The following is a 9,944-nucleotide window of genomic DNA, read 5'->3' as shown; positions in this document are numbered from 1 at the left end:
CATATACTCAGAATCATGAAATTAAAACAATAATGGAAATAGTTTTTTAAAGTATATTACATGTAAACTAATTTATACTGTTTTGGAAAGAATGCCAGTTTTATATAAATAAATATAAACAATATTTATTCTTTTATTACTTCCCTTGCTATTAAATGACATTGCAAATCGTACAAATTCGTTATGCAGTTCAAGATCAATTTAATGAATATGAAAACGTTCGATAGGCTTATTTTCTTTCACAAGTTTTTTCTTATTATTATATACTTGGGTGAACATTATATAAAATAAATCGGCTTTTGGCAGTGCTTTTTACTGATGATTAATACTACATCTAAGCTCTAAGTTGTGAACTGTAATGATTAAAGCAGATAGTGACACATATTTTAACACGTAAACGTTAAAATGAAAATACAGAAAATCAAGTAACATAATAATAGATAAAGTTAGCCTGAAAAGGGACTTCATAGTTGATGATTATATCTCTTTTTTTAAATTGTTGAAATGACGACAACAGATATGACAACTTCATGTTGATATGACTACAGAAAAATTACTGTGAATGGAAGTCAACCACGGACTGCAGTGCTTGTTATAGATGGTTATTACATACAGTTTCACATATCATCACTTGATAATACGATGGCCATTTTGTTATGTAGTTGTATTTGAATCTCTAAAAAGTTTCTTATGTTCTAATATTTAAATGCAACAACCATTCTCGTTTATACGCTGTTTTTTGTAATACTTGAAAATAAGTACTTTTGAGTACTTTTCAGGTATATAACATGTCACAGCCGAGCGAACCTTGCACAGAAAGACGCAAATATTTTACATTCTAGAATCTCAACACACGATGTACCAATTTGATTTGTTCCACGTTTCTCTACTTGTTCAATTAAAAGAAAGGCTATAATAAACGTTTTCATTAAACTCCCCATTAGTTAGTTAAGATATTGAAAATTTGTATATAATTCATTGACTTTAAAAACGGCTAGTAAATTCAAAATTCAACTGAAGATGATATACGAGTCCAGCAGTACGGGGCGAAAAGGGCCCCAGGAGCCAAAATGCGCGGTGAGTATGGTCAACTTTGAACGTGTGTCACAGCCTTTAACGAGTTTTCCCATAGCAGTATGATATACTGGGTGAAAGCCAGTGACTAGTAGAGCATCTGGATATAAGCACATTAGGAATCAGATGATATACGAGTCCAGCAGTACGGGGCGAAAAGGGCCCCAGGAGCCAAAATGCGCGGTGAGTATGGTCAACTTTGAACGTGTGTCACAGCCTTTAACGAGTTTTCCCATAGCAGTATGATATACTGGGTGAAAGCCAGTGACTAGTAGAGCATCTGGATATAAGCACATTAGGAATCAGATGATATACGAGTCCAGCAGTACGGGGCGAAAAGGGCCCCAGGAGCCAAAATGCGCGGTGAGTATGGTCAACTTTGAACGTGTGTCACAGCCTTTAACGAGTTTTCCCATAGCAGTATGATATACTGGGTGAAAGCCAGTGACTAGTAGAGCATCTGGATATAAGCACATTAGGAATCAGATGATATACGAGTCCAGCAGTACGGGGCGAAAAGGGCCCCAGGAGCCAAAATGCGCGGTGAGTATGGTCAACTTTGAACGTGTGTCACAGCCTTTAACGAGTTTTCCCATAGCAGTATGATATACTGGGTGAAAGCCAGTGACTAGTAGAGCATCTGGATATAAGCACATTAGGAATCAGATGATATACGAGTCCAGCAGTACGGGGCGAAAAGGGCCCCAGGAGCCAAAATGCGCGGTGAGTATGGTCAACTTTGAACGTGTGTCACAGCCTTTAACGAGTTTTCCCATAGCAGTATGATATACTGGGTGAAAGCCAGTGACTAGTAGAGCATCTGGATATAAGCACATTAGGAATCAGATGATATACGAGTCCAGCAGTACGGGGCGAAAAGGGCCCCAGGAGCCAAAATGCGCGGTGAGTATGGTCAACTTTGAACGTGTGTCACAGCCTTTAACGAGTTTTCCCATAGCAGTATGATATACTGGGTGAAAGCCAGTGACTAGTAGAGCATCTGGATATAAGCACATTAGGAATCAGATGATATACGAGTCCAGCAGTACGGGGCGAAAAGGGCCCCAGGAGCCAAAATGCGCGGTGAGTATGGTCAACTTTGAACGTGTGTCACAGCCTTTAACGAGTTTTCCCATAGCAGTATGATATACTGGGTGAAAGCCAGTGACTAGTAGAGCATCTGGATATAAGCACATTAGGAATCAGATGATATACGAGTCCAGCAGTACGGGGCGAAAAGGGCCCCAGGAGCCAAAATGCGCGGTGAGTATGGTCAACTTTGAACGTGTGTCACAGCCTTTAACGAGTTTTCCCATAGCAGTATGATATACTGGGTGAAAGCCAGTGACTAGTAGAGCATCTGGATATAAGCACATTAGGAATCAGATGATATACGAGTCCAGCAGTACGGGGCGAAAAGGGCCCCAGGAGCCAAAATGCGCGGTGAGTATGGTCAACTTTGAACGTGTGTCACAGCCTTTAACGAGTTTTCCCATAGCAGTATGATATACTGGGTGAAAGCCAGTGACTAGTAGAGCATCTGGATATAAGCACATTAGGAATCAGATGATATACGAGTCCAGCAGTACGGGGCGAAAAGGGCCCCAGGAGCCAAAATGCGCGGTGAGTATGGTCAACTTTGAACGTGTGTCACAGCCTTTAACGAGTTTTCCCATAGCAGTATGATATACTGGGTGAAAGCCAGTGACTAGTAGAGCATCTGGATATAAGCACATTAGGAATCAGATGATATACGAGTCCAGCAGTACGGGGCGAAAAGGGCCCCAGGAGCCAAAATGCGCGGTGAGTATGGTCAACTTTGAACGTGTGTCACAGCCTTTAACGAGTTTTCCCATAGCAGTATGATATACTGGGTGAAAGCCAGTGACTAGTAGAGCATCTGGATATAAGCACATTAGGAATCAGATGATATACGAGTCCAGCAGTACGGGGCGAAAAGGGCCCCAGGAGCCAAAATGCGCGGTGAGTATGGTCAACTTTGAACGTGTGTCACAGCCTTTAACGAGTTTTCCCATAGCAGTATGATATACTGGGTGAAAGCCAGTGACTAGTAGAGCATCTGGATATAAGCACATTAGGAATCAGATGATATACGAGTCCAGCAGTACGGGGCGAAAAGGGCCCCAGGAGCCAAAATGCGCGGTGAGTATGGTCAACTTTGAACGTGTGTCACAGCCTTTAACGAGTTTTCCCATAGCAGTATGATATACTGGGTGAAAGCCAGTGACTAGTAGAGCATCTGGATATAAGCACATTAGGAATCAGATGATATACGAGTCCAGCAGTACGGGGCGAAAAGGGCCCCAGGAGCCAAAATGCGCGGTGAGTATGGTCAACTTTGAACGTGTGTCACAGCCTTTAACGAGTTTTCCCATAGCAGTATGATATACTGGGTGAAAGCCAGTGACTAGTAGAGCATCTGGATATAAGCACATTAGGAATCAGATGATATACGAGTCCAGCAGTACGGGGCGAAAAGGGCCCCAGGAGCCAAAATGCGCGGTGAGTATGGTCGACTTTGAACGTGTGTCACAGCCTTTAACGAGTTTTCCCATAGCAGTATGATATACTGGGTGAAAGCCAGTGACTAGTAGAGCATCTGGATATAAGCACATTAGGAATCAGATGATATACGAGTCCAGCAGTACGGGGCGAAAAGGGCCCCAGGAGCCAAAATGCGCGGTGAGTATGGTCAACTTTGAACGTGTGTCACAGCCTTTAACGAGTTTTCCCATAGCAGTATGATATACTGGGTGAAAGCCAGTGACTAGTAGAGCATCTGGATATAAGCACATTAGGAATCAGATGATATACGAGTCCAGCAGTACGGGGCGAAAAGGGCCCCAGGAGCCAAAATGCGCGGTGAGTATGGTCAACTTTGAACGTGTGTCACAGCCTTTAACGAGTTTTCCCATAGCAGTATGATATACTGGGTGAAAGCCAGTGACTAGTAGAGCATCTGGATATAAGCACATTAGGAATCAGATGATATACGAGTCCAGCAGTACGGGGCGAAAAGGGCCCCAGGAGCCAAAATGCGCGGTGAGTATGGTCAACTTTGAACGTGTGTCACAGCCTTTAACGAGTTTTCCCATAGCAGTATGATATACTGGGTGAAAGCCAGTGACTAGTAGAGCATCTGGATATAAGCACATTAGGAATCAGATGATATACGAGTCCAGCAGTACGGGGCGAAAAGGGCCCCAGGAGCCAAAATGCGCGGTGAGTATGGTCAACTTTGAACGTGTGTCACAGCCTTTAACGAGTTTTCCCATAGCAGTATGATATACTGGGTGAAAGCCAGTGACTAGTAGAGCATCTGGATATAAGCACATTAGGAATCAGATGATATACGAGTCCAGCAGTACGGGGCGAAAAGGGCCCCAGGAGCCAAAATGCGCGGTGAGTATGGTCAACTTTGAACGTGTGTCACAGCCTTTAACGAGTTTTCCCATAGCAGTATGATATACTGGGTGAAAGCCAGTGACTAGTAGAGCATCTGGATATAAGCACATTAGGAATCAGATGATATACGAGTCCAGCAGTACGGGGCGAAAAGGGCCCCAGGAGCCAAAATGCGCGGTGAGTATGGTCAACTTTGAACGTGTGTCACAGCCTTTAACGAGTTTTCCCATAGCAGTATGATATACTGGGTGAAAGCCAGTGACTAGTAGAGCATCTGGATATAAGCACATTAGGAATCAGATGATATACGAGTCCAGCAGTACGGGGCGAAAAGGGCCCCAGGAGCCAAAATGCGCGGTGAGTATGGTCAACTTTGAACGTGTGTCACAGCCTTTAACGAGTTTTCCCATAGCAGTATGATATACTGGGTGAAAGCCAGTGACTAGTAGAGCATCTGGATATAAGCACATTAGGAATCAGATGATATACGAGTCCAGCAGTACGGGGCGAAAAGGGCCCCAGGAGCCAAAATGCGCGGTGAGTATGGTCAACTTTGAACGTGTGTCACAGCCTTTAACGAGTTTTCCCATAGCAGTATGATATACTGGGTGAAAGCCAGTGACTAGTAGAGCATCTGGATATAAGCACATTAGGAATCAGATGATATACGAGTCCAGCAGTACGGGGCGAAAAGGGCCCCAGGAGCCAAAATGCGCGGTGAGTATGGTCAACTTTGAACGTGTGTCACAGCCTTTAACGAGTTTTCCCATAGCAGTATGATATACTGGGTGAAAGCCAGTGACTAGTAGAGCATCTGGATATAAGCACATTAGGAATCAGATGATATACGAGTCCAGCAGTACGGGGCGAAAAGGGCCCCAGGAGCCAAAATGCGCGGTGAGTATGGTCAACTTTGAACGTGTGTCACAGCCTTTAACGAGTTTTCCCATAGCAGTATGATATACTGGGTGAAAGCCAGTGACTAGTAGAGCATCTGGATATAAGCACATTAGGAATCAGATGATATACGAGTCCAGCAGTACGGGGCGAAAAGGGCCCCAGGAGCCAAAATGCGCGGTGAGTATGGTCAACTTTGAACGTGTGTCACAGCCTTTAACGAGTTTTCCCATAGCAGTATGATATACTGGGTGAAAGCCAGTGACTAGTAGAGCATCTGGATATAAGCACATTAGGAATCAGATGATATACGAGTCCAGCAGTACGGGGCGAAAAGGGCCCCAGGAGCCAAAATGCGCGGTGAGTATGGTCAACTTTGAACGTGTGTCACAGCCTTTAACGAGTTTTCCCATAGCAGTATGATATACTGGGTGAAAGCCAGTGACTAGTAGAGCATCTGGATATAAGCACATTAGGAATCAGATGATATACGAGTCCAGCAGTACGGGGCGAAAAGGGCCCCAGGAGCCAAAATGCGCGGTGAGTATGGTCAACTTTGAACGTGTGTCACAGCCTTTAACGAGTTTTCCCATAGCAGTATGATATACTGGGTGAAAGCCAGTGACTAGTAGAGCATCTGGATATAAGCACATTAGGAATCAGATGATATACGAGTCCAGCAGTACGGGGCGAAAAGGGCCCCAGGAGCCAAAATGCGCGGTGAGTATGGTCAACTTTGAACGTGTGTCACAGCCTTTAACGAGTTTTCCCATAGCAGTATGATATACTGGGTGAAAGCCAGTGACTAGTAGAGCATCTGGATATAAGCACATTAGGAATCAGATGATATACGAGTCCAGCAGTACGGGGCGAAAAGGGCCCCAGGAGCCAAAATGCGCGGTGAGTATGGTCAACTTTGAACGTGTGTCACAGCCTTTAACGAGTTTTCCCATAGCAGTATGATATACTGGGTGAAAGCCAGTGACTAGTAGAGCATCTGGATATAAGCACATTAGGAATCAGATGATATACGAGTCCAGCAGTACGGGGCGAAAAGGGCCCCAGGAGCCAAAATGCGCGGTGAGTATGGTCAACTTTGAACGTGTGTCACAGCCTTTAACGAGTTTTCCCATAGCAGTATGATATACTGGGTGAAAGCCAGTGACTAGTAGAGCATCTGGATATAAGCACATTAGGAATCAGATGATATACGAGTCCAGCAGTACGGGGCGAAAAGGGCCCCAGGAGCCAAAATGCGCGGTGAGTATGGTCAACTTTGAACGTGTGTCACAGCCTTTAACGAGTTTTCCCATAGCAGTATGATATACTGGGTGAAAGCCAGTGACTAGTAGAGCATCTGGATATAAGCACATTAGGAATCAGATGATATACGAGTCCAGCAGTACGGGGCGAAAAGGGCCCCAGGAGCCAAAATGCGCGGTGAGTATGGTCAACTTTGAACGTGTGTCACAGCCTTTAACGAGTTTTCCCATAGCAGTATGATATACTGGGTGAAAGCCAGTGACTAGTAGAGCATCTGGATATAAGCACATTAGGAATCAGATGATATACGAGTCCAGCAGTACGGGGCGAAAAGGGCCCCAGGAGCCAAAATGCGCGGTGAGTATGGTCAACTTTGAACGTGTGTCACAGCCTTTAACGAGTTTTCCCATAGCAGTATGATATACTGGGTGAAAGCCAGTGACTAGTAGAGCATCTGGATATAAGCACATTAGGAATCAGATGATATACGAGTCCAGCAGTACGGGGCGAAAAGGGCCCCAGGAGCCAAAATGCGCGGTGAGTATGGTCAACTTTGAACGTGTGTCACAGCCTTTAACGAGTTTTCCCATAGCAGTATGATATACTGGGTGAAAGCCAGTGACTAGTAGAGCATCTGGATATAAGCACATTAGGAATCAGATGATATACGAGTCCAGCAGTACGGGGCGAAAAGGGCCCCAGGAGCCAAAATGCGCGGTGAGTATGGTCAACTTTGAACGTGTGTCACAGCCTTTAACGAGTTTTCCCATAGCAGTATGATATACTGGGTGAAAGCCAGTGACTAGTAGAGCATCTGGATATAAGCACATTAGGAATCAGATGATATACGAGTCCAGCAGTACGGGGCGAAAAGGGCCCCAGGAGCCAAAATGCGCGGTGAGTATGGTCAACTTTGAACGTGTGTCACAGCCTTTAACGAGTTTTCCCATAGCAGTATGATATACTGGGTGAAAGCCAGTGACTAGTAGAGCATCTGGATATAAGCACATTAGGAATCAGATGATATACGAGTCCAGCAGTACGGGGCGAAAAGGGCCCCAGGAGCCAAAATGCGCGGTGAGTATGGTCAACTTTGAACGTGTGTCACAGCCTTTAACGAGTTTTCCCATAGCAGTATGATATACTGGGTGAAAGCCAGTGACTAGTAGAGCATCTGGATATAAGCACATTAGGAATCAGATGATATACGAGTCCAGCAGTACGGGGCGAAAAGGGCCCCAGGAGCCAAAATGCGCGGTGAGTATGGTCAACTTTGAACGTGTGTCACAGCCTTTAACGAGTTTTCCCATAGCAGTATGATATACTGGGTGAAAGCCAGTGACTAGTAGAGCATCTGGATATAAGCACATTAGGAATCAGATGATATACGAGTCCAGCAGTACGGGGCGAAAAGGGCCCCAGGAGCCAAAATGCGCGGTGAGTATGGTCAACTTTGAACGTGTGTCACAGCCTTTAACGAGTTTTCCCATAGCAGTATGATATACTGGGTGAAAGCCAGTGACTAGTAGAGCATCTGGATATAAGCACATTAGGAATCAGATGATATACGAGTCCAGCAGTACGGGGCGAAAAGGGCCCCAGGAGCCAAAATGCGCGGTGAGTATGGTCAACTTTGAACGTGTGTCACAGCCTTTAACGAGTTTTCCCATAGCAGTATGATATACTGGGTGAAAGCCAGTGACTAGTAGAGCATCTGGATATAAGCACATTAGGAATCAGATGATATACGAGTCCAGCAGTACGGGGCGAAAAGGGCCCCAGGAGCCAAAATGCGCGGTGAGTATGGTCAACTTTGAACGTGTGTCACAGCCTTTAACGAGTTTTCCCATAGCAGTATGATATACTGGGTGAAAGCCAGTGACTAGTAGAGCATCTGGATATAAGCACATTAGGAATCAGATGATATACGAGTCCAGCAGTACGGGGCGAAAAGGGCCCCAGGAGCCAAAATGCGCGGTGAGTATGGTCAACTTTGAACGTGTGTCACAGCCTTTAACGAGTTTTCCCATAGCAGTATGATATACTGGGTGAAAGCCAGTGACTAGTAGAGCATCTGGATATAAGCACATTAGGAATCAGATGATATACGAGTCCAGCAGTACGGGGCGAAAAGGGCCCAGGAGCCAAAATGCGCGGTGAGTATGGTCAACTTTGAACGTGTGTCACAGCCTTTAACGAGTTTTCCCATAGCAGTATGATATACTGGGTGAAAGCCAGTGACTAGTAGAGCATCTGGATATAAGCACATTAGGAATCAGATGATATACGAGTCCAGCAGTACGGGGCGAAAAGGGCCCCAGGAGCCAAAATGCGCGGTGAGTATGGTGACTTTGAACGTGTGTCACAGCCTTTAACGAGTTTTCCCATAGCAGTATGATATACTGGGTGAAAGCCAGTGACTAGTAGAGCATCTGGATATAAGCACATTAGGAATCAGATGATATACGAGTCCAGCAGTACGGGGCGAAAAGGGCCCCAGGAGCCAAAATGCGCGGTGAGTATGGTCAACTTTGAACGTGTGTCACAGCCTTTAACGAGTTTTCCCATAGCAGTATGATATACTGGGTGAAAGCCAGTGACTAGTAGAGCATCTGGATATAAGCACATTAGGAATCAGATGATATACGAGTCCAGCAGTAGGGCAGGAGAAAGCGGTGAGAGGTAAAGTGTAAGTGTGTCACAGAACGAGTTTTATAGCAGTATTATAATAGGGTGAAATAAGTAGAGTAGATATAAAATAGTATACAGATATTACAGTCTACGGGGCGAAAAGGGCCCCAGGAGCCAAAATGCGCGGTGAGTATGGTCAACTTTGAACGTGTGTCACAGCTTTAACGAGTTTTCCCATAGCAGTATGATATACTGGTGAAAGCCAGTGACTAGTAGAGCATCTGGATATAAGCACATTAGGAATCAGATGATATACGAGTCCAGCAGTACGGGGCGAAAAGGGCCCCAGGAGCCAAAATGCGCGGTGAGTATGGTCAACTTTGAACGTGTGTCACAGCCTTTAACGAGTTTCCCATAGCAGTATGATATACTGGGTGAAAGCCAGTGACTAGTAGAGCATCTGGATATAAGCACATTAGGAATCAGATGATATACGAGTCCAGCAGTACGGGGCGAAAGGGCCCCAGGAGCCAAAATGCGCGGTGAGTATGGTCAACTTTGAACGTGTGTCACAGCCTTTAACGAGTTTTCCCATAGCAGTATGATATACTGGGTGAAAGCCAGTGACTAGTAGAGCATCTGGATATAAGCAC

Source organism: Mya arenaria, chromosome 15 (assembly GCF_026914265.1).
Source record: "Mya arenaria isolate MELC-2E11 chromosome 15, ASM2691426v1".
Classification (NCBI taxonomy): Eukaryota; Metazoa; Mollusca; class Bivalvia; order Myida; family Myidae; genus Mya; species Mya arenaria.
This window is presented reverse-complemented; position numbering follows the sequence as displayed.